This window comes from Bos indicus, chromosome 11, assembly GCF_029378745.1.
Source record: "Bos indicus isolate NIAB-ARS_2022 breed Sahiwal x Tharparkar chromosome 11, NIAB-ARS_B.indTharparkar_mat_pri_1.0, whole genome shotgun sequence".
Lineage (NCBI taxonomy): Eukaryota > Metazoa > Chordata > Mammalia > Artiodactyla > Bovidae > Bos > Bos indicus.
In genome coordinates, this window is record NC_091770.1 from 62,891,085 (window position 1) to 62,912,827 (window position 21,743).

At 39.1% G+C, this 21,743-nt stretch overlaps 1 protein-coding gene across 5 annotated transcripts in view; it reads right to left on the reverse strand.

Moving 5' to 3' along the window:
• The window catches only part of SERTAD2 (SERTA domain containing 2), a 116,212-nt gene that overhangs the window by 75,996 nt on the left and 18,473 nt on the right, over window positions 1-21,743 (reverse strand). Inside the window, exon 2 of one of the 5 annotated variants that reach the window (XR_011569306.1) lies at window positions 1-8,446. This exon is cut by the window's left edge and continues 47,574 nt beyond it. The exons of 3 other annotated variants lie outside the window; for them this stretch is intronic. The gene's annotated coding sequence lies outside the window, so the exon portion shown is untranslated. One more of the 5 variants, XR_011569305.1, reaches the window with a different exon arrangement.

The following is a 21,743-nucleotide window of genomic DNA, read 5'->3' on the forward strand; positions in this document are numbered from 1 at the left end:
ACAAAAGAGGATGAGATGGCGGGATGGCATCACTGACTCAATGGACATGAGTTTGGGTAAACTCAGGGAGTTGGTAATGGACAGGGAGGCCTGGCATGCTTCGGTCCATGGGGTCACAGAGTCGGACACGACTGAGCAACTGAACTGAACTGAAGGCATTTATAATTCAACTTATTATGGTTCTGACTTTTTAAAAAAGTGGTGAATGATTCTCTTCCTTTGAGATGCTTTAACACTTTGCATTAACTAAATGTTATTCATAAAGTTATATAGTACAGTTGTTTCAAAGAGCTCAGAGGTTTGAAAGTGAAAGTGAAAGTCACTCAGTCATGCCTGACTCTTTGTGATCCCATGGACTATAGAGTCTATGGAATTCTCCAGGCCAGAATACTGGAGTGGGTAGCCTTTCCCTTCTCCAGGGGATCTTCACAACTCAGAGGTTTAATCTAGTTATTTATTTTCTGAGCCAAAACATGGTGTTATTTTCCTCAGATAGATAATTTCTGAAAGTGGGTACGTTTACCAGTTGCAGGTTTTATTCTGGAAAAAAAAAAAAAAAATCTCTGCAAACATGACACATATACTTCAAAAGAGAGGTAATGAGTTTATGCCAGTAATTACTGCAAATTTGAAAGAGACCATTACAAAATTCAACTACATGAAAAACCTTGTACTAAGAAATGCTCTAATCTTAATGTACATTTCTCCCTCCACTCTATCAAAAAATCCCTCCACTCTATCAAAATGAAGCTTCTTTCTTCTTACTTCTTTATCATTCTTCTTTTAGTCATTCTTTAATTTCATTAACACATCATTAGACATCATTTCATTGTTCCTTTTCAACAGGGAAGGTCTTTTAAAATGTCTCTCCAATTTTTAAAAAAATCATAAGGTCTAAAAATCCATCCAACTCATCATATTATTTCACATAAAAGAGTGTGCCTTTGAATCACTATTTAGTACACCTGAAAAATAACATAACATTGTAAATCAACTATACGTCAGTGTAAAAAATAGAAGAAAAAAAGTCTGTCTTTAAAACACAGCACTGTTGGTTTTGACAGAGACAATCTAGAAAATCCACATTTCTAGAAATCTAGTACCTCCCAACACAGTTGCCATTTATCTTAGTGCAAAGACCATGATTTTGAGTGTTGCTTGGTGTACAGACGGTCTCTGACTTCAATGCTTCAACTTAACGATTTTTCAGTTTTATGATGGTGTGAAAGGAATATACCTTCAGTAGAAACCAGACTTCGAATTTTGAATTTGGACCTTTTCCTGGGCTAGTGATACGCTCTTTCGTGATACTGGGCAGGGGTAGCCAGATCTCCCAGATAGGGGAAACCATCTATACAACTACCCTGGACCCTGTAACCATTGTGTGTTTTTCACTTGAAGTACAGTATTCACTAAATTACAGAAGACACTCAACTCTTTATTATAAAAGAGACTTTGTGTGAAATGATTTTGCCCGTCTGTGGGCTAATGGAAGTGCTCTGAGCACATCTAAGACAGGCTCAGTATGTTAGGTGTATTAAACGCATTATTCGATTTATGATATTTTCAACTTACAATGGTTTTATCAGGATGTAACCTGTTAGTCAAGGATGTATTTGTTTAATTTTGAGATTTGAGAGAGATGCTTTTGTGGCAGGTTTGAGTATTTACAAGTCATAAATACAGCCCCCAATTTTGGTAGTAAACATCTGAATTTTGCCAGCAGCTTTTTCATCTCCTGGCCACAGTCTAAGATCTAATAAAAAATCTGACCTTGTGATGTAAGTTTAGCCTAACTTCGAATCACACTTATGAATCAGCACACGCCACTGTTATTACAACTCACAGTAATAATTTCTAACAGCACTGGGTGCTTTCCATGGATTGACTTATTTACCAGTCCTCCCAATATATCTATGAGGTAGATATTATTTTCATACTGACTTTATAGATGAGAAATCAGAGGAGAAGAGAGATTAAGCAACGTGACCAAAGTCGCACATACTGTGAGTGACAGTAACATCGTTTGAACCCAGGTCGGCCGGGGCCCATAACCATTGTATTACACTCTTTCAAGATGATTTTGGATAAGCAAGAAATAAAAAAATATAGTAGTGTGAGTTACATTATCATATGTAATTTCTGCAAGTTCAACTACTATATGCTGATTTAAAAAAAAAAAAAACTGGAAAATAACAATTTAGGTAGAATAGGACAGTACCCCCTGTTCTACTCATTGTATGCCCAGGGCAGATATGGGAAACTAATTCTTTTGTACCCATAATCCATTTTAGTACTTAAGTATTCTTGCTTAATGACCCAAATACTTCTCTTTAATGAGAATATTTAATTAAGTTGAGTGTGGTTTTAGTGTAAAGAGACATTTTTTATATAATTTTATTTATATACAAGTCAACTATTTCATCTGGTGCTCAGTGGAATAAACAGTGATAATTCCACTGCTCCTAGGGGGAAACTGGCTCTCTGGGGAGACAGAATGGCAGTCCCCACTGCACACCTTTCTAAAGGATTTACATGAACAACTTTGACCAAATGCATTTTTTGCCTTACATACTAACTCCAAAACATACCTCCTGTCTTAGATGCAACTCCATGCTACGTATCAGCACTGCATGTATTACCTCAATAACCATGAATAATAGAGGCCAATTACAAAATGCAATTCACACTCGTCTGGGCCATTACTGTGGCTTTGCAGTCTCTTATATTCCTCAGAGCATCTGTTCACCTTCTTCCCTACTCTGCACACAATCTCAAATAGATCCACACCCCACTCATATAGTAGCTGACAACATTTATTTTGTAAGAAGATGGGGGCCATGTGGCATCAATTCCCTCCATTTAGTCTATGTTTACCACAAAACTCCGTATACTCATCCAGCCCCTCCTGCTACAATTTGGGGTCTAGTCTCACCCTTTTGGAGAAGGCAATGGCACCCCACTCCAGTACTCTTGCCTGGAAAATCCCATGGGCAGAGGAGCCTGGTAAGCTGCAGTCCATGGGGTTGCGAAGAGTCAGACACAACTGAGCAACTTCACCTTCACTTTTCACTTTCATGCACTGGAGAAGGAAATGGCAACCCACTCCAGTGTTCTTGCCTGGAGAATCCCAGGGGCAGGAGAGACTGGTGGGCTGCCGTCTATGGGGCCGCAGAGAGTCTGACACGACTGAAGCGACTTAGCAGCAGCAGCAGCAGCTTACCCTTTTACTGAAACTGCTCTCAAAAGTCACTGATGACTTAGTTGCCAAATCCAATTACGTCTCAGTCTTCAAACTCTTGGTATATGACTGATTCTTAACCCTGGCTACAAATTACAACTATGAAGAAAATACTGATGCCAGGGCCCCACCTGGAGAATCCAATTTAATTGGTCTTGGGTTGGTAGAGGGCTGGGTACTCACTTAAAGCTTCACAGGTGATTCTATAGGACGAAGAACCACCGTCTACAGTACTGACTCCATTCAGTAACTTGCCCCTTCTATTTGAAACCCTTGGCCACCACAGTATCACACTTGCTGGGTATTTCTATTTGCTCCTAGTGTTTTTTCTTCAATATCCTTGACTGGAGGCTCTTTCTCTGATTCCATTTGCTCTGCCAACTGTTCCTTTTCCTCTAGACCCTTAATTTAAGATTTCTAACAATCCCAGATCTCAAATCTCCAGATCTAATCTTGAACTCAAGCCTCAGCTCCAGACCCACACCTCACATAGACACTGTCCCTCTGAATTCGGACTCTACATGTCCAAAATCCTATCATTGTGCTAGCTGTCTTGCTCTCCATTCCACACAGTAGCTGTTTCAAACATTTCGCATTCCACCCCTCATTCAAACCCTTCATTCCACTACATCTCTCCTTATTTATAGCAGAAAACCTCACTCCTAGTTCACAGAGAAAACAGAAGCCTTTACAATCTCCTAACTTTTCCCACTCCAAGAAAGTGACAGAGACATGCACTCTTTCTTGGCACCCCAACATCTCTGGGGCTCTTGTTCTCAGTCACCCTGGAGTCCAGGACTTATCAATTATTTCCTTTTCCCTCTTCTGGATCCTTCCCGTCAGCATCTAAGTATAGTAAAGTCATGCCCATTTAAAAAAAAAAGGAACTCAAAAAACTATCCTGCTCACTTACATCCTCTCCACTCTCATCTACTCCCTAAGGTCAATCTGCCTCACAAGTATTTTCCATCCAGATCTTTCATGGCATTCAGATTTATAAATTCAAATGCCTGATTCTACTTCCCCTGTGAGAAGTCGTATGGGTTTCTAAAATACAACGTGTCCGAGACTGAACTCATCCTCTTCTCAAACGCTGCTGCTCATGCCCTTTCTCAGTGAAAGGTATCACTGTTACCCAACCAGTTTCCCAAGTGAGAAACTGTGGCGTCTTCCTTATCCCCTTCTCTTTGGAAACCCACCACATTCCAGCATGTACCATGCCAGCCCAACTGTTTCAGTTCAGCTCAGGTTGAGGCTATCTCTTGAGTTTTACTGGGACGGCTCTCTGGATCTCTCTACAAATCTGATCATGTCATTCTGCTGCTTAAGACTATTCAAGATGGTGCATTTTATATAGGCATGGGAACAGACAAAAAGATTTATGGGATGCAATGGAGTTCAGAAACAAATCCAGAAAAATATATATGATGACATTTAAAGCAGCACTTAAAAGCAGTGGAATAAGATTCAATTAATGGAATTGGGATAATTGGCTGTTTAGTTAGGAAAAATTAAAACTGTACCCTTACCTCATATAATGAATGGGTATAAATTCGAAGTAAAGATCTAAATGTAATAAAACAAACCATAAAAGCACATAGAAGAAAATATATGAGAAAATTTGTACTAAGCTAGGATGAATAAGGTTGGAGAAGGCAATGGCACCCCACTCCAGTACTCTTGCCTGGAAAATCCCATGGATGGAGGAGCCTGGTAGGCTGTAGTCCATGGGGTCACAAAGAGTCGGACACGACTGAGCGACTTCACTTTCACTTTTCACTTTCATGCATTGGAGGAGGAAATGGCAACCCACTCCAGTGTTCTTGCCTGGAGAATCCCAGGGATGGGGGAGCCTGGTGGGCTGCCGTCTATGGGGTTGCACAGAGTTGGGCACGACTGAAGCGACTTAGCAGCAGCAGCAGCAGCAGCAGCAGGATGAATAAGGTACTTGAATAAAAGGCCTAAACTCTTTGGAAGAACAAACGAAGACCCTTGCTTATCTCCTTAACACCATTTCTTTCTCCTGCCCCTACTCCTCCTCTCCAGTTAAGAGAATCTCTTGCTCCAACAGAAGCACCACACGGGTCTCTCATCTGAGGGTCTCTGCTAGGTTCGTGTGCTCTCTAGTTTACTGGAGTCTGTCCTGTTCCCTTTGATTGTAAATGCTATATTTATCATATATTCAGTTTGGTTCTGCATTTTTTTTTCTGGGCTCTATTCTGTGTTTTGATCTGTTGGTCTCTTCCTGTGCCAATGCCACGTTTAAATAACTATAAATTTGAGGTAGATGTTTGTACCTGGTAGAATTATGCTTTTCATTCTTCTCTATTCACATTTTGAGAAATGCTGGAATTAGCTCATCAAATTCTATTAAAAATTCCATCAGGGCCTTGGTTGTAACTGCACTGAATCTACAGATCATCTTGGGGAGAACTGGCATCTTCTCACCTAGGAATATGTTTCTGTCCATATTTAGTCCTTTAGCAAAAAAAAATTTATAAGTCTTGCAGACCTATTATTTAAAATCATTTCTGGGTATTATATAGCTTTAATGGCTATAGTGATTGAGACTTTATTTCATTATATTTTCAAATATATCTTTTATCATTATATTTTCCTTATTTCATCATTATCACTGATAATGTACAGGAAAGCTATTGAATTCTGCATACTTCACTTTGCATCTGGCTGCTTTACTGTTTTCTCTTACTAGTTCTAACAGTTGGTACTTTGGGAGAGGGAAAGAGTATTAGATTCCACAGGAAAGAAAAAAGGTAGTTGAAGCAAGTTTGTATGCAAGATAATGAGGTCAAATAGTGACAATGTTATACTTAACTGGAGATGTCCTAATAAAAGTAAACAGAAATACAGGACAGAAGCAGAGGGAAGATGTGAGGACTGAACAAGCTGTAGGACTCACCATGTGCATACAGGTAAGAGTTGAAAAAGCTCCTTAAGAGCAATGTCAATGCCAGGACTGATAAAAGGAAAGGAAAAAAAAATGGTCTATTCCAAAATGTGCTACTAAGAACAGAACAAAAAAGACATTTTAGAAATTGTGTTGTAGTTTGAAATTACAATTATTGAGTACAGACCTGGAAAATGTACTTTTCCAAAACGAATTTCAGGAGACCAAGGGTGGGGTGGTCTCCTGACTATGGGTCTGACTACTATACCTTACTACCGTGGGAGTCATGTGAAAAAGAAGCCTGATGGTCAAAGTAAAGGCAGGAAATGGGTGGAGGAAAAGGGAAATGCTGAACTACAAGGTCATGGTCAGGAAACCAATTTGGCAAAGCATATGGAAAACCAAGGCATACAGAACCCAGTACCACACACAGTAGTGCACAGTCCAAAGCCAGCTTTGTTTACAGTAACAAGACTCAAACAGCAGGGTAAAGGCCAGTGCTGGCAATTCACAGAGGGAACCACCTCAAAATGCCCCGTCAAGCTCATTTTCTTTTAGTCGCTCTTACTATGGAGACAGACTTCCAAATGGAGCTTGGACAAAAGGCTGCCTAGGTCCCAAGAAATGCATTAGCAAAAAATGCCTAATGCTGATTATTGGCCATGTACACCATCTCCCTGTCTTTCATTGCCATTATTTTCCTAAACAAGTCAAAGTACCATACTTCTTAGTCATACAATAAAAGAAAATTAAGATATAGTATGTATAGTCAAATGCTAATTTCATGAAGAACATGTGTCAAATTGTTAAAAATAAATATCACTCAATACCAGAATGCAACACTGTTTGTACATTTTAACTTACACTTTCCTGAATTTTTAAGTTTCCTACAATGAATATTTATTGATTTTGTAATAATAAAAATTCAAGAGTAGGTATTATGAAAAACAGAAATCAAATATCCTGATAAAACATTAGTATCAAAGAAAAATAATCACAACTGTAATACATAATTTCAGATTACTCAAGAAATAGCAATTTTGATGAACTCTCCAATCAAAATAAAAGTAATAAAATAAAGGAAGATGTACACCTAAACCTCTCCTTTGGAGAAAAACTAAAATAAAAGGGTCTTTAAGGGGTAAGTGTGAAATCCATAGAAGTAAGTGTAGCAGCATGAAAAAAGAACATAACTGACACTCTCATTATGCCACAGAATGGGAAAGAGGTCAGAGAAGATGATCAACTCAGAAATGGACCCTTGAAAACAGTGACTCACTGGCTTCCCTGGTGGTCCAGTGGTTAAGAATCCACCTGCCAATGCAGGGGACAACTGTTCGATCCCTGGTCTGGAAAAATCCCACATACCATGAGGCAACTGCCCATGCGTTGCAACTACTGAGTCCATGCACCTAGAGCCCGTGCTCTGCAGTAAGCGACGCCAGTGCACTGCAACTAGAGAAAGCCCACGCGCAGCAACCAAGATCAAGCACAGTCAAAAATAAATACATAAATAAAACATTTGTTTAAAGAATCAGAAAATAAGTAAATAAAACAGCAAGTCAAAACAGGGTCATACTTTGAAGACATGAATGCAACATCTGTCAGCAATGGATGAGGAGTAAGATTAACTGCAGGAGGAAGCTTCTTCCTGGCGCAATCACAGTCACCGGGGAGGGGAGACCTGGGTGGCATATGAACCAGCCTGCCCCTGAGACACCTGTTTCCGAGCCTGGCCTCTTACCTCCCAGCACTCCAGCTAAGCTGCTTCCAGGTATCTGGTTCTTTCCAGAGAGTCCCTGCCAAGTTCCATGACCCATGATACCTCTTCCCCTCCTCAGAACAGCAATTTTTAAAGCTCAGAGGCAAGAGGCTGGGAAAGCAGCTAACTGGGCAAATTAGAGTCCTGATTTGTGGCTGGAAGATAGACTGCCAGAAGACAGTTGCCTAAAACCAAGAGTAGTTCACCTGTGACCAGATGTGATAAATGGGTATGCTTATTGTGCTCAACTGAACACATGCTTGTAAAGTTATCTTCTACAGATGAGGTACTTACCAGGTGCTATAGGGGATATAAAGAAAAATTACTCACCTTCCAAAGGGATAGACGGGCTTCCTTGGTGGTTCAGATGGTAAGGAATCTGCCTGCAATGCAGGAGACCTGGATTCGATCCCTGGATTGGGAAGCTCTCTGGAGAAGGGCATGGCAGTCCTCCAGTATTCTTGCTCTGAGAATCCCCATGGACAGAGGAGCCAGGTGGGCTACAGTCCATGGGGTTGCAAAGAGTTGGATATGACTGAGTGATTAAGCACAAGGGATAGATAGATACAGCACAGAGGAGGAAAATGGGGAGAAATAAAGTCAATAAAAATGCAATGCAATAATGAGAAGGAACACTGCCTGGTGGGTGATATGGGCTCTGCAGTCAGAGGAGTGAGTCCAAATCCATAGCTTGTGTGACCTTAAGCAAGTTATTTAACTTCTCTGCATCTTACTTTCTTCATCTGTAAAATAATGATGATAGTCGTATCACCTCACAAGGTTCATAACAAGAGTAGTTAAAACACAAAGAGCTTATTAGGACAGTAATTGTGTGTGCTCAGTCACTCAGTCATGTCCAACTCTATGTGACCACATGAACTGTAGTTGCCAGGCTCCTCTGTCTGTGGAATTTTCCAGGCAAGAAGACTACAGTGCGTTGCCATTTCCTACCCCAGAGAATCTTCCCGACCCAGGGATCCAACCAACATCTCTTGTGTCTCCTGCACTGGCAGGCAGATTCTTTACTATTGTGCCACATGGGAAGCTCCCCAGGACACCAACTGACATACAATAAAAACAGTTGCTATCATTTTGTGCCTCTATGTGTCAATGTGATATTGAATTCTAGAATGCGTTGCCAGTCCCTTCTCCAGGGGATCTTTCTGACCAGGGATCCAACCCAGGTCTCCTGCATTGCAGGCAGATTCTTTACCAACTGAGCCAACAGGGAAGCCTATTTTTTTTATTTCTCATATTAAATAAGGGAGGCATTATTAGCCCTGTTTGTAGATGAGGAGTCTGAGGGTCAGAGAATAATGCAATCTGGATAAGATAAAGAGAGGAGGAACAGAGTTGTGAGTTCAGTCCACATCTGCCTGATTATAAAGCTTCTGATTTTTATTACTACTACTGCCACTATGGGAAAGGAGTACATCAAGGCTGTGTATTGTCACCTTGCTTATTTAACTTATATGCAGAGTACATCATGTGAAATGCCAGGCTGGGTGAATCACAAGCTGGAATCAAGATTACTTGGAGAAATATCTTAAGAAATATCAAGATATTTCTTATGAAAAATATCAACAACCTCAGATATTCAGATTATACCACACTTACAGCAGAAAGTGAAGAGGAACTAAAGAGCTTCTTGATGAAGGTGAAACAGGAGAGTGAAAAAGCTGGCTTAAAAGTCAACATTCAAAAAATGAAGGTCATGGCACCTGGTCCCATCACGTAATGGCAAATAGATGGGGAAACAATGGAAACAGTGACAGACTTTATTTTCTTGGGTTCTAAAATCACTGCAGATGGTGACTGCAGCCATGAAATTAAAAGGCACTTGCTCCTCGGAAGAAAAGCTATGACAAACCCAGACAGCGTATTAAAAAGCACAGATATTACTTTGCTGACAAAGGTCCATATAGTGAAAGCTATGGTTTTTCCAGTAGTCATGTATGGATGTGAGAGTTGGACCATAAAAAAAGCTGAATGACAAAGAATTGATGCTTTTGATCTGTGGTGTTGGAGAAGACTCTTGAGAGTCTCTTGGACTGCAAAGAGATCAAACCAGTCAATCCTAAAGGAAATCAATCCTGAATACTCATTAGAAGGACTGATGCTGAAACTGAAGCTCCAATACTGTGGTCACCTGATGCAAAGAACCAACTCATTAGAAAAGACCCTGATGCTGGGAAAGACTGAAGGCAGGAGGAGAAGGGGACGACAAAGGACGAGATGGTTGGACAGCATCACTGACTCAACAAACATGAGTTTGAGCAAGGTCCAGGAGATGGTGAAGGAAGGACAGGGAAGCCTGGCATGCTGCAGTCCATGGAGTCACAGAGTCAGACACAACTGGGTGACTGAACACCTGCCACTATAAACAGTAGCAGCCAGCATTTGTTTAGTACTTACCCTCCACCAACCTTGGTATGCATAATTGAGATTATTCTCACAAAATGCTATTTGACTCCATTTTAAGAAAAGAGAAGAAAGTCTAGGTGTAGTGGTCTGCACCCATGCTAGAAATCACTGGGCTGCTAAGTGGCAAAGACAGGATGTAAATCTGTTTCTCCCCTTTGCCAATGGCAGAGGGCATCCCCCTGCCCAGTGGTGCTTTACCTGGGGGACTTTGAAAAAAGAGATATTTTGGAAATTCCCACATCTAGAAGTTTATGATGAGGCAAATCTGGGATTGGGGACCACAGTAGCATGCTCATCTTCTGGCTGGTAGTTCTCATAAGTCTGCAAAGGCATGTTTTGTAATGGATCTTAAATGCCAAGGTGAAAAGTTTATACTCAATTCAGCTAGAAACAGGGAGTCAATTAAGGTTTCCAGTGAGGTTTTTCAGTAAGTAGTGTTTTGGGAAAATTAATCTGGGAGTAATGAATAGGATGGACTGAAGGGGAAAGAAAAGTGTGGCAGCAACCGACTGGCAAGGAGACTATTCTAAGCCACAAAGCTTACTTTAGTCTTAACACAGCTATATATCAGACACACAGAAAACAAGTCCTCGGAAAAAGACCCACCTGAACACAAGATGACTTGCAGCTTGCAGAAAAACATTATTTTAATATTCCACACTGATATCTAATAACGCAAATTAAAATTAGGTTTTTCCTTTTAAAAATTAACAAAAGAAACATGCATTCATGCACAAACATCAATTTTTAAAAAGCAAATTCTGGTACATACTAGGTATATATTCATATGATTGAAATCATCTAGCATTATTATGAAAAAAAAGAAAAATTCGGATTTTATAGGGCTTTATAGTTTTAAAAAACTAGTGATATAAACCTCCTGGAAATACTGAAAAAAAGAGAAGATAATATGCGAGATTTATTTTAGATAATAAAGGATAGAGCTTATTTAGATAATTATACATTCACAAATGGAATTTATTTTTAACTTATATTACAGATGGAACTGTATTTCTGAAATTTAAGGGAATAATAGTTTTTATCAATTTGAGATGAAAAACCTGAAATCAAAATTGTGGTAATGAAGTTTTATATTTCTAGGTTTATTATCATTAGCGTGTTAAGCAGTTATAGAAAGTACTCATTTTCAAAAAAGAACTGAGACTAGCACCATAAAGATATTATACCCTTTGAGTAAATAAATCTACTCTTACAACTGTATTCTAGAGATATAGTTGAATAAGAGCAAAAAGGCACATGTATAGAAGACACACAACACAGTGCGTGTGTGTGTGTATGTGTGTGTGTGTGTGTGTGCGCATGCACTAGTTGCCCAGTCGTGTCTGACTTTGCCACTCCATGGACTATAGCCCACCAGGCTCCTCTGCCTGTGGAATTTTCCAGGAAAGAATACTGGAGGGGGTTGCCATTTCCTTCTCAGGGGATCTTTTGAACCCAGAGATCAAATCTGTGTCTCTTGCATCTCCTGCATTGACAGGCAGGTTCTTTACCGGCTCAAAACAAGAAACAATCTAATAATCCAGCATTAGATAACTTTTTGGTAAAATATGATTTATCAACATAGAATATTTATAACACTAAATTTCAATCATAAAAATGCTATAGAAATACAAGAAAATTATTGTTATATTTCAAATACATATATATTCCTGACATCATTGTATAGATATTATTTATATCTATATTAAAACACACATGAAACAAGGCAGATGTCAAAAGTAAAAATGGCAGTTTAATGGTTATTATGTGTCTTTCTTAAAATAAAAACTTCTTATAATAATATTATTCTATTGTCTTTTTATTGTCTTTACCATTTGTATCAATATTCTAGTTTCTTTATAGTGGAGGAAACTTTGTAAGAGTTCTCCCATGTGTGGTTCTGCCTAATTAATCTGATTTCTAAGGCAGAATTAACAATGGCCTTTCTTCTCACTCTTCATATTTATATTAACTGGAAAGAACATAAACCACTGTCCCTTCTCAGACTTCTGAGTCTAGGCCTAATCCAGGCAAATCCAGGAGAGGTGCCCCCACACCATCCCCACCTTCTTTAATTTTTGGATAGGAGCTCTCTGCTGCTACAAGGACTGGCATATGACAAAATCCTTCCTATCTCTAAATAAACTATTTCTCTGTGCTCATAAGTGGAAATGCACTCAGATTCTCCCAAAGAGTTCATTTTATCTGGGACATTAGATAGACTGCCTGACAAAGGGAGAATGCGATTCAGGGAAGTGAGTGCTGTAGATGGTTTTTCAGAGAAGTCCTTTCTACTGCCAGATTTTTAGAAATAATTTGGGAGGAGTCAGCAGTTATGAGCAGGTTGCAACAGAAACATCTTATTTTAAACAATTTCCCCCAATAAACGACATTCAATTTCAAGTAGGGGGAAGGGTAGTTTTCAAAAAAAAATTTTTTTTCCAGCTTTTTTCTGTGCCTTTGCATTCCTAGGTAAAACCCAAAGACAGGTCTGAGATGGACTGATATAGATCCACTTGTCCAACAAGTGTTGCCACTCGTCCATTTAAGACAAAGCCAGTTCTATGGGCCAGTTTCCACATCCTCCAGAGTCCAGATCATCTTTGCCTAACGCCCCAAACTGAGATCATTCTTTTCTGTTAGTGCAAATACATTCTTGCACACATAAATCCCATGTGTGTAAACCTCAGCCAAGGAACAAAAAGACGGTACTGTTGGGACATCAGGTACATCTCAAAGTGAATTGGTTTCATCTGCACTCCAGATCCTCCACCCTCCAGTTACCTACCCTGAGAGCTAATAAAAGGAGCATAAACACTCCTCTCACTTATGGCACACGGGTTCAGGTTGAACGTCAAGATTAGTAGCGTAGAACGCACACCTCAGTGGATTCAGTCTCTTAACAAGCAAAACTGAAATTTCAGTTAAGTCTTTGCAGTTTTCTAAATGTTCTCACTCCAAGTATCAGAGCATAAGGAAGCATGATAGGTACATGGTACTTACTGATGTACATCAGAACACTGACTTGATTTTCCTGGCCAAAAGTGGAATGGCTTTGTTTACAGCAGGAGGACCAACAAGGCCAAGACAAAAATGTCCAAGTTTTGATGACTATCTTGAATTCCTTAGGAGTCATGAAATCTAGAGTACAGTGTAGTTCTGACTTTGCTACTGAATTAATTCATTGATCTTTTCGGTGCCTCAGTTTTCTTACTTATGAAATGGGAGTATTAGTATCTATTGTGCTTAAATCAGTGTTGTGGAGATAAAATTAGACAACTATAGTGAAAATGTTCCCAAAGCATGACCATAAGTAAGATTATCCAGAAATGTCAAAATCTTATCATGACTTCCTATTTCGTGTATGGTCACCATTGTTTCATGATTTAATAACAGCAAAAGAAGGAGTGGTTTTATTTTCTACTTGTGTCCTTAATGAGTTACTTCTCACTTTGTTTCCCTCCCAGAAAAGAAGAATGTGGGAGTATCTTCTATAGTAAGGTTCCTAAGTTTCAAATAACTAAGAACTACATAAAGTTTTCAATTAAAAAAGAGAAAAGCTCTCTCCTCATAATTTTCACTGCCTTAGCCATGTCAGAAACTATGATGAGGGAAACACACCAGAGGTACTTGACCTCGGCTGTAATATCACCAAAGGAACCACAGCCCAAAATGCATAAAAAACTGAAGAAATACATCCCATACACAATACAAAGAGGGGAGCACTGGAGGGTGGTTTCCCCTTCTCAACACCCTTGTATCACTAACTAAGGATGCTAAAAAAAGTCAGAGAATCAGACTTGTAAGTAAAAGACATACAGAAAAGTATATAAATAAAAATGGACAGATTGACATACCATAGAACAAACATTCTCACTCAGGCCAAGAAACAGAACATTGTCAACATCCTGAAAGCATCTTCCTTACCGTATACCCCTCTTGATCATACGCCCCCACCTGACCTCCACTCACACTCATGTATCCCAGATGTGTAACGGTCCTGGTACACAAGAGCCGTGCTTTCTCTTGGGCACAGTTCTCAAGTGTGGTCCAACTCCTGGATGGGGAAGGACGTTCTAGTATCCCTGGGGATCTCCAGACCCTTTCAGAGCGTCCACAAAATCAAATTATTTTCATAATAATTCTAAGATATTATTTGCATTTTTTACTATTGGAAAAACAGTGAAAAGCTTGGATGGATTCAGGAGGACATGAACAAACACAGTAGCACCAAACTGTACTAGCAGTCATTATTTTCCTGACCTCCACCCACTACAGCAGAGAAAAATACTAATTCAATTAAATCTCAGCCCTTAAGTACATGCCTTTTTAAAGTTCCACGTGACAAAATGGGAGAGTACACATAAAGCACTCCTGCCACATACCAAGGTACGAAGGTTGCCTGGAGAGAGGGCTTGGGCAATTGTTTGCCTTTGAGCTAACAGTAGCCACTTGTTTCATGGGACACCATTCTTACCGAAGGAATGACAGTCAGACAAACTGTGGTTATTCAGACTTGAATACCTAGCAGACAAGGAAGCCTATCGCTTCAAGAAAAACTGAGTTTTGGTGCCAGTGATAAAATTTGGGCTTTCAAGTGAAAATGAGAATTTTGGAAAACTGTTTATCTGCCACAGTATGCTTGATAGCATCTCAATACTTTTCTGATGAGATCAGTAATAAAGTTAAAGAATGTGACATTTTAATATTGTATAATGAAATGTGTCAACAATGAAAAGATCTGCATAGCTCAGTGAAACAGTATTTTCCAAATAATCAATGTATGACATTACAAAATTAGGCATGAGTGAAAGATCTACTCAATAAATATGCAAGGTACTAACAGATTTTAAGTAAACTAAACGGTTATTGATATGATTTCAGATTTTACAAATAGTATCCACAATTGTTTGAAAAGATTATTAAAATATTCCTCTTTTTTCCAGTTACATTACTGTGTGAGGCTATATAGTCTTTGTCTACTTCAACCAAGACAACACACCACAACAGATAAATGCAAAAGCAAATAGGAGACTCTAGCTCTCTTCTATTAAGCTAGCCATTAAATCGGTCTACACAACTAAAACAATGCCAGTCTTCCCGATAATTATTTTTTAATTTATTTTTAATTGAAGGATAATTACAATATCATGTTAGTTTCTGCCATACATCAACATGGATCAGCCATAGGTATTCCCACTAATTTTTTTTTGCATTATATGAACTACAATAGAATGTAATAGAAACTATCAGAATGCCTAATCTTTTTTGCTTTGGATAAATTTAGTTATTTTTCATAAACAATGTCATGTTAATACATAATGATTTTTTCAATGAATAAACAATATTTAAAATTTTTATTTACTAATATGGTAGATATCATCAGACATAATCCACATAAACAAAAGTTTTTTGAGGTCCTCAATAATTTTCAAAAGTGTAAAGTGAGATTAGAAGGTTTGAGGAACTATTGCTCTAGGTTATAAATCTAGTAGGAGCAAAACTGCTGGATCACATTGTATCTTATCTTCAGCTTTACTACATAATGCCAAATTTTTTCCTAACATGGTTATACCAGTTTACAGTCCCATCAACAGTTCTTTATATATTTTGAGTATGAGTCCTTTGTCTATTATGTGTGTTCTAAATATTTTTCCTAATCTACTTTTCCTAGTCTTTTTAGTGAATAAAAGTTCATCAACGGTTGTCAAATTTATCAGTCTTTTCCTTGATGGTCAGCATTTTTTGTATCTTGTTTATGAAACCGCTCTGTACGTCTAATTTTATATTCTCCAATATATTCTTCTAAATGTTGTATGGGTGCGCACCTCACAGTGAGATTCACAGCACCACATGCTAATCAGCTGTTACATAGGATCTCCATGGGCTTCTGCAGGAAGGAACTCTACACCACTCTTCTCGGCATTTTCAAATGTCTCGTTAAGGAGTGACTTCTTCTCTACTGCTGTTAAGTTTCCATCTGAATTTCTCAATTCAGCTTAAAAGATCAAAGGCTAGGGAATCAAATGTTTCAGTAGAAAATAAGAAAAATAAGAGGCCTTAGTTTCTGAACTGACTTCTGGATAAGTAAGATTTCATCCATTCTTTTACAGTATTACCATGATCAATAAAGATGCCTCTCAGACTGTCACAACAAAGTTTTTAAGAAAGCAGTGTTGATGTTTTAAGAAAGAACTGAAAGTACTTCGGGAAATTTTCTAGGTCCATAGGATTTCAGTATCTCTCAGCAAAAGGTAAGTCCAAAACAGCGGAGTGCAGCTGACAGCACATGGCACTCACCTTGCTTATTTTACAAAGGCCTAGGAAGTGGCTCCAGAATTCTCCTCAGTAGGAAAACTACCATCATATCATCCACCACGAATCTGGATAAGGCATTTACATCACATATCTGTCACCCTATGAGACCCAGCATCTTTACAGAATGTAAGTTATTTCTTCAACAAGACTGAACAAATATCCTTGCCCAAGGACCGCTATTTTTAAACATCTAGCACAGTATTTTCCAAACTACAGATCTTAACCATGAATGAGTCATGAAATCAATTAGGTAGATTATGATCAATATTTGTTAAAAATGAACTACAATAGAATGTAACAGAAAGTATCAGAATGCCTTGTACATAGTGAGGGTAAATAAGGTTTCACAACATTTCCCCCCAATTAAACGTGTGAGTATATGTGTGCTTCAATGTAAAGTGTATTTTTTTTCACTATGGTTTTCTGCCAAAATATTTAAAAGCCAGTGGTCTGACATATTGTAGTGAGCATATATGCTAGGGAATTTTCTTCCCAACCATCATCTCTTATCCTGGGAAATAACTATCCATTTTTAGTAATATGGGCAAACATTATGTGCCGCCATGTTTCTATATGACCCCTACTTCCCTGATTCTGCCAAGTGACTCAGGGATGAACACGAGACACAAACAGATCTGAGCTCGATTTTTTTCCTAACCTTGCATCCAGAGAACTTTTCTGTGACATAAGCTATAAGATAAACTATCAGTGGCCATGTCTCTAGCTATGAGAAGGAATGAGACAAACATGCAGAAAACAGGCAGAGATGAAAGATGGAGAGAGTCCTGGCCATATTCAAGCTGACTGGGGTACTGGTGCTCCCACAGTCTGGTGGCCCAGGCGAAAGGGCAAATCAGGAAGTCTCAGGAAGTCTCCATTTTCCAAGTTAGTTTGACAGGTTTCTAACACTTTTCGTCAAACAAACAGAAAAGGCAACGCCTGTTTTTCTCCTAAAGTTTTGGGGACTAACACGATGAACGAAAATTTAAATGATGAATAATTAACAAAATGAATAATGAGTTGGGGTCTTGCCTAAAAATTTATGGAACTTCCCTTTATCACCACCACCATTTATCACCTAAGAGAAAAAATTGACACAACTCACAGAAAGCTACAAATATACAAAGATGGTTATTGAAATTCAATTTTGGGCTTTAATACTAAATGAAATGAGGGACGCTTCTGAGTAAATGTAGTAAATGAAGGTAGAACCCTTGTAGCCTCTTCGCAAAGTTTACATACATACCATTTATAGTTTTTTACCTCTGTCTTTGGCCTGATTTGAAGCAGTGAAACACATTACAGCAGAAAGGTACTACTCAGACTGTAGTCAATGGGATATCTGTTTATCTTTTTAAAAGCTAAACCCAAATCATTCCATCCAGTTCTTAGGCCCTAAGAACCAAGTGAGGGCAGGGGCACCTGATTTTAAGCAAGCACAGCTGAGTGCAAGTCAAGGACTTAGAGGTGAAACATGAGAGTAAAGGGAGGTTGGCTGAAGAGCCAAACCTGAAGCTGACAGGGGTGAGCATGATCTGAGCCAAGACACTGGGAACTTGAATGCCACTTTTATAGAATGCCACTTTTATATGAAAGAGAATTTTCTCTTTCTCTAAGAATATAAGATAGCTTCCTCCTATACTGGACGCTAACTTGCCCTTTATAACCCAGCTGCCTTTGTGTACACTTGGACATTTCATGCAGAATACTGCACCAACTGATCCAGTTACACAACGTAGTTTGTTTGGCTTTGGAAGTAACTAGTAAGAAAGACAAGTTTAATTCTGGTGCAAGTTAGGTCCTATAAAGGCATTCCGCGAGCGTGTTTGTTGGCAAAGTTTTACATAATGGAGCCTGTAATTATTCTGATCAATTCTGCATCCCCTATCAATTCAGCCTGACTTGGAGACTGCCCAAATCACCAGGGGGTTCAAAAGGGCTCTTCAGGCTCTCAGCTGGACTCACTCACCACTGGTTCTTTGAAAATGTATGCCAAGGAATTCAAAGGTATTAGCAGAGCTTTTACAACAAGGCACAATATACGATTTTCTCAGTCAAAACTTCTAGGGACAATGCCAACAGAGAAATCCAGTGCTAACAATCACGATTTGATTTACTTCTAATCTTCAGACTTCAGCTTCTTAGAGATGGGCAACCTTACTCTGAAACACTCCAAAGTGGCCACAGTTGTCATTTTTCTTACAAAGAGGTCATGTAAGAAAGGGATTCTTCATATGTTTCCAGAAGACTGAGGCCAAATCTGAGTTATCCATGAATCTATCTGTGACCTTCTCAGTCTCTTAAATGACTAAACACTTAACATGCGGGCGTCTCACCCAGATTAAGTCTCCCGCAAAGATCCTAAACTCTCACAAAGCTGGTTCCAGCACAAGGTTTTGCACAGGATAAATGCTTTTGCTGGAAGCTCAACTCAAATATCTGGGATGAGAACTGTGGTCTCTGTTGAAAGAGGTGTCCTTTTTAAGAGAAAATGCAACCTGGTCTGAGGCTTGGGAAATGGGCTCTAGTTCTCTGCAATTAACTGGAGTTTCACTTTCCTTATACAGGGCTTTACTCTGGGTAAAACAATGTGTATTAAAACCAAATGGTCCCTACGGTTCACTCCACACAGCTCTTCTAATTCTGAGTAAGAAATAACGAGGGTCCCCTTTCTTTATTGGATTATTAACTTCAAAGTCAATCAAGAAGCTGCCCTTTGATGATATACTTTTACTGTGAGCAACAGGAACTGGTCACTAAGCTTGATTTGCTGCCTGTGGTTTTCTGTGCAGATGCGAGAGCGAGAGGTGGGAAGACCACAAAGCTGGGCGCTATCGAGGTGCTCCTTCCTAGCTCCACAAAGGGAACACTGGAGTCAAAGGCCAGAGATTTCAGTTGAACTCTAGTACTGCCTACTAGCTAGGTGCCCTTTGACCAGTCAAACCTCTCAGAATTCTGTTTTCTCATTTATAAAGAGAAAGGGCAGTTCCTCATGAGGTGGTCAAGGCTGCGGGTGCTAAATAAAATAAAATAATGCTCCTGAGAGTGATTACAAACCGCAACACACCATACAAATTCAGGTGGCATAATCATTTGTACCAAATCTGCCAAAATGGTATTTTCCAACTCTGAAATGCTGAAATAAAAACCTGGTGCTCTTATGGAGGGCTAAAATTCAAATTCCACCTTGTTTTCTGCTCATGTTTTATGCACTGTGGGACACATAACAAGATGATCACTTAAGAGTTAAGATCTAGGGCCAGCTTGGCTCTCCCCTGACTTCATTACCTAACGTCTGTCCTCTGCCCTTGCTCCTGTGCGTTCACAATTACAAGCAGCCGCTTGCAGAGATGAGAAACTCCATGCTGTTAAGTGATAGCCTGGGACACTTAGGCATCAGTTCTTTAACTTAAAGCTGGGTTTGGCAGACCCCCTGCGGCCTTTCCTGTAACCAGTGGGCACGGGCATCCCCCATGGGCAGCACTGGGGAAGTCCCACACTGGTGCCTGCCCCGCACTGGTTGGCACTGCCCTCACTGCGGGAGCCACTCACTGCCCTGGCCATTCCACTCCCCCAGCACCCCCAGACTTTGAGACTTCACTCCCCAACAGAAATGAGGGGTTCTGACTGGCAGCTGTTACTTTGCTCCTTATTCACTGTCACAGATAGAAGGAAGCAAAAGATGCTAAGAAGGTAGTGACTTGTGTTAAAGTAGATCTGATGTACTACCCCTCTATTCCTTCAAACTGCTATAATTTTTAAAACTAGCAGTACCGTCTTTTAAAGGCAAAACGACTTTTTCTATTCAGTGAAATAAAAAGCAAAACAAACAGCTCTTTGGTTCATTTTAAGTTATGCAATAAAATATATTTCTTTCACCCCAAATGCACTTTTTTTCTTGGATATAGTTTAGTCAACTACTATATATAGATGCTAGACTTATTGAGGTTGCTAATACAGTTAATTTCTGATTACCACAGTTTCATTTAAAATTCCTTTTTGAGTGCCCACTATGTACCAAAATGCAGTTTTAGAAAGCAGTTTTTTTTTTTAATTATATTTTCTTTTTTAATACATAGGATTTAAATGCATTTTCTGTCAGGGGTAAGCTAAAATCAACATTAATTTTCATTCCCTAAACACACACGTCAAAATGAGGGGAGCTGGCTCAAGTTGGGGCATTCAGTAGAGAAGTTAAGGTCCCACTAATTTACCGTGGATAGTCCACTCACATCTAAACACCCTTCTGCCTACTCTTCAATGTCACATTGAAAAACCTACTCGGAGTCAAAAAGAGAAAACCAAGAGTTATCTACAGCCTCAAGTGTTCCCAAACCACATATGCAACTATAAATCAGGAAGGGTCATTGTTCTTTTTCACTTTTTGTAACTGTCTGAAAATAAACTAGAAGTGGGCACATGAGAAAGACAACTATTTATATAACAAGCACATTATATTTTAACCAGCAGCTCAACTCTCTCCTCCTTCCCAATAAAATCCTGATTTCTAACTAATAGAACAGCCACTTCATGTCAGCTTTGTCTCTTCCTGTTAACAACACAGAAGAATTATGATTTTATGTAGCTTTCAGAGGCCAAATGAAGAACAGGATCACCTTGTTAATAAATCTTCCCAATTAGGCTGGTGAGTGTAGACTTATGCTAGATTTTTCGAAAGGCTCTGTCTGAGGCAAGGGAGTGGGTTAATGTAATGTCTGGGAGTTCCCAAATGCAACAAGACTGTATCTGATTTTAATGCACAGATGTCTTGACTGGGGAAAAAAAAAAAAAAAAACTCATAAATTATCTTCCCACACATTTTGGATGGGAGAGGAAGTAACAGAACAGAACAATTAACAATTATTAAAGAAGTGATTTAATATAGTAAAAAGAGAGACAAAACAGTGTTTAGAAGGCCTACATTTCAGTCATTCTACCCCTGACTAACTTTTGAATTCTCTGGACCTGAGTTAGCTTATTTCTAAAATCGAAATAACTACAATTCTCCTGCCAATCACACAGGTTTTTCATTAGCATTATATGTGAAAATTCAAGGTCATGTACTTTGCAAACTTTTAAAGGGCTATGCT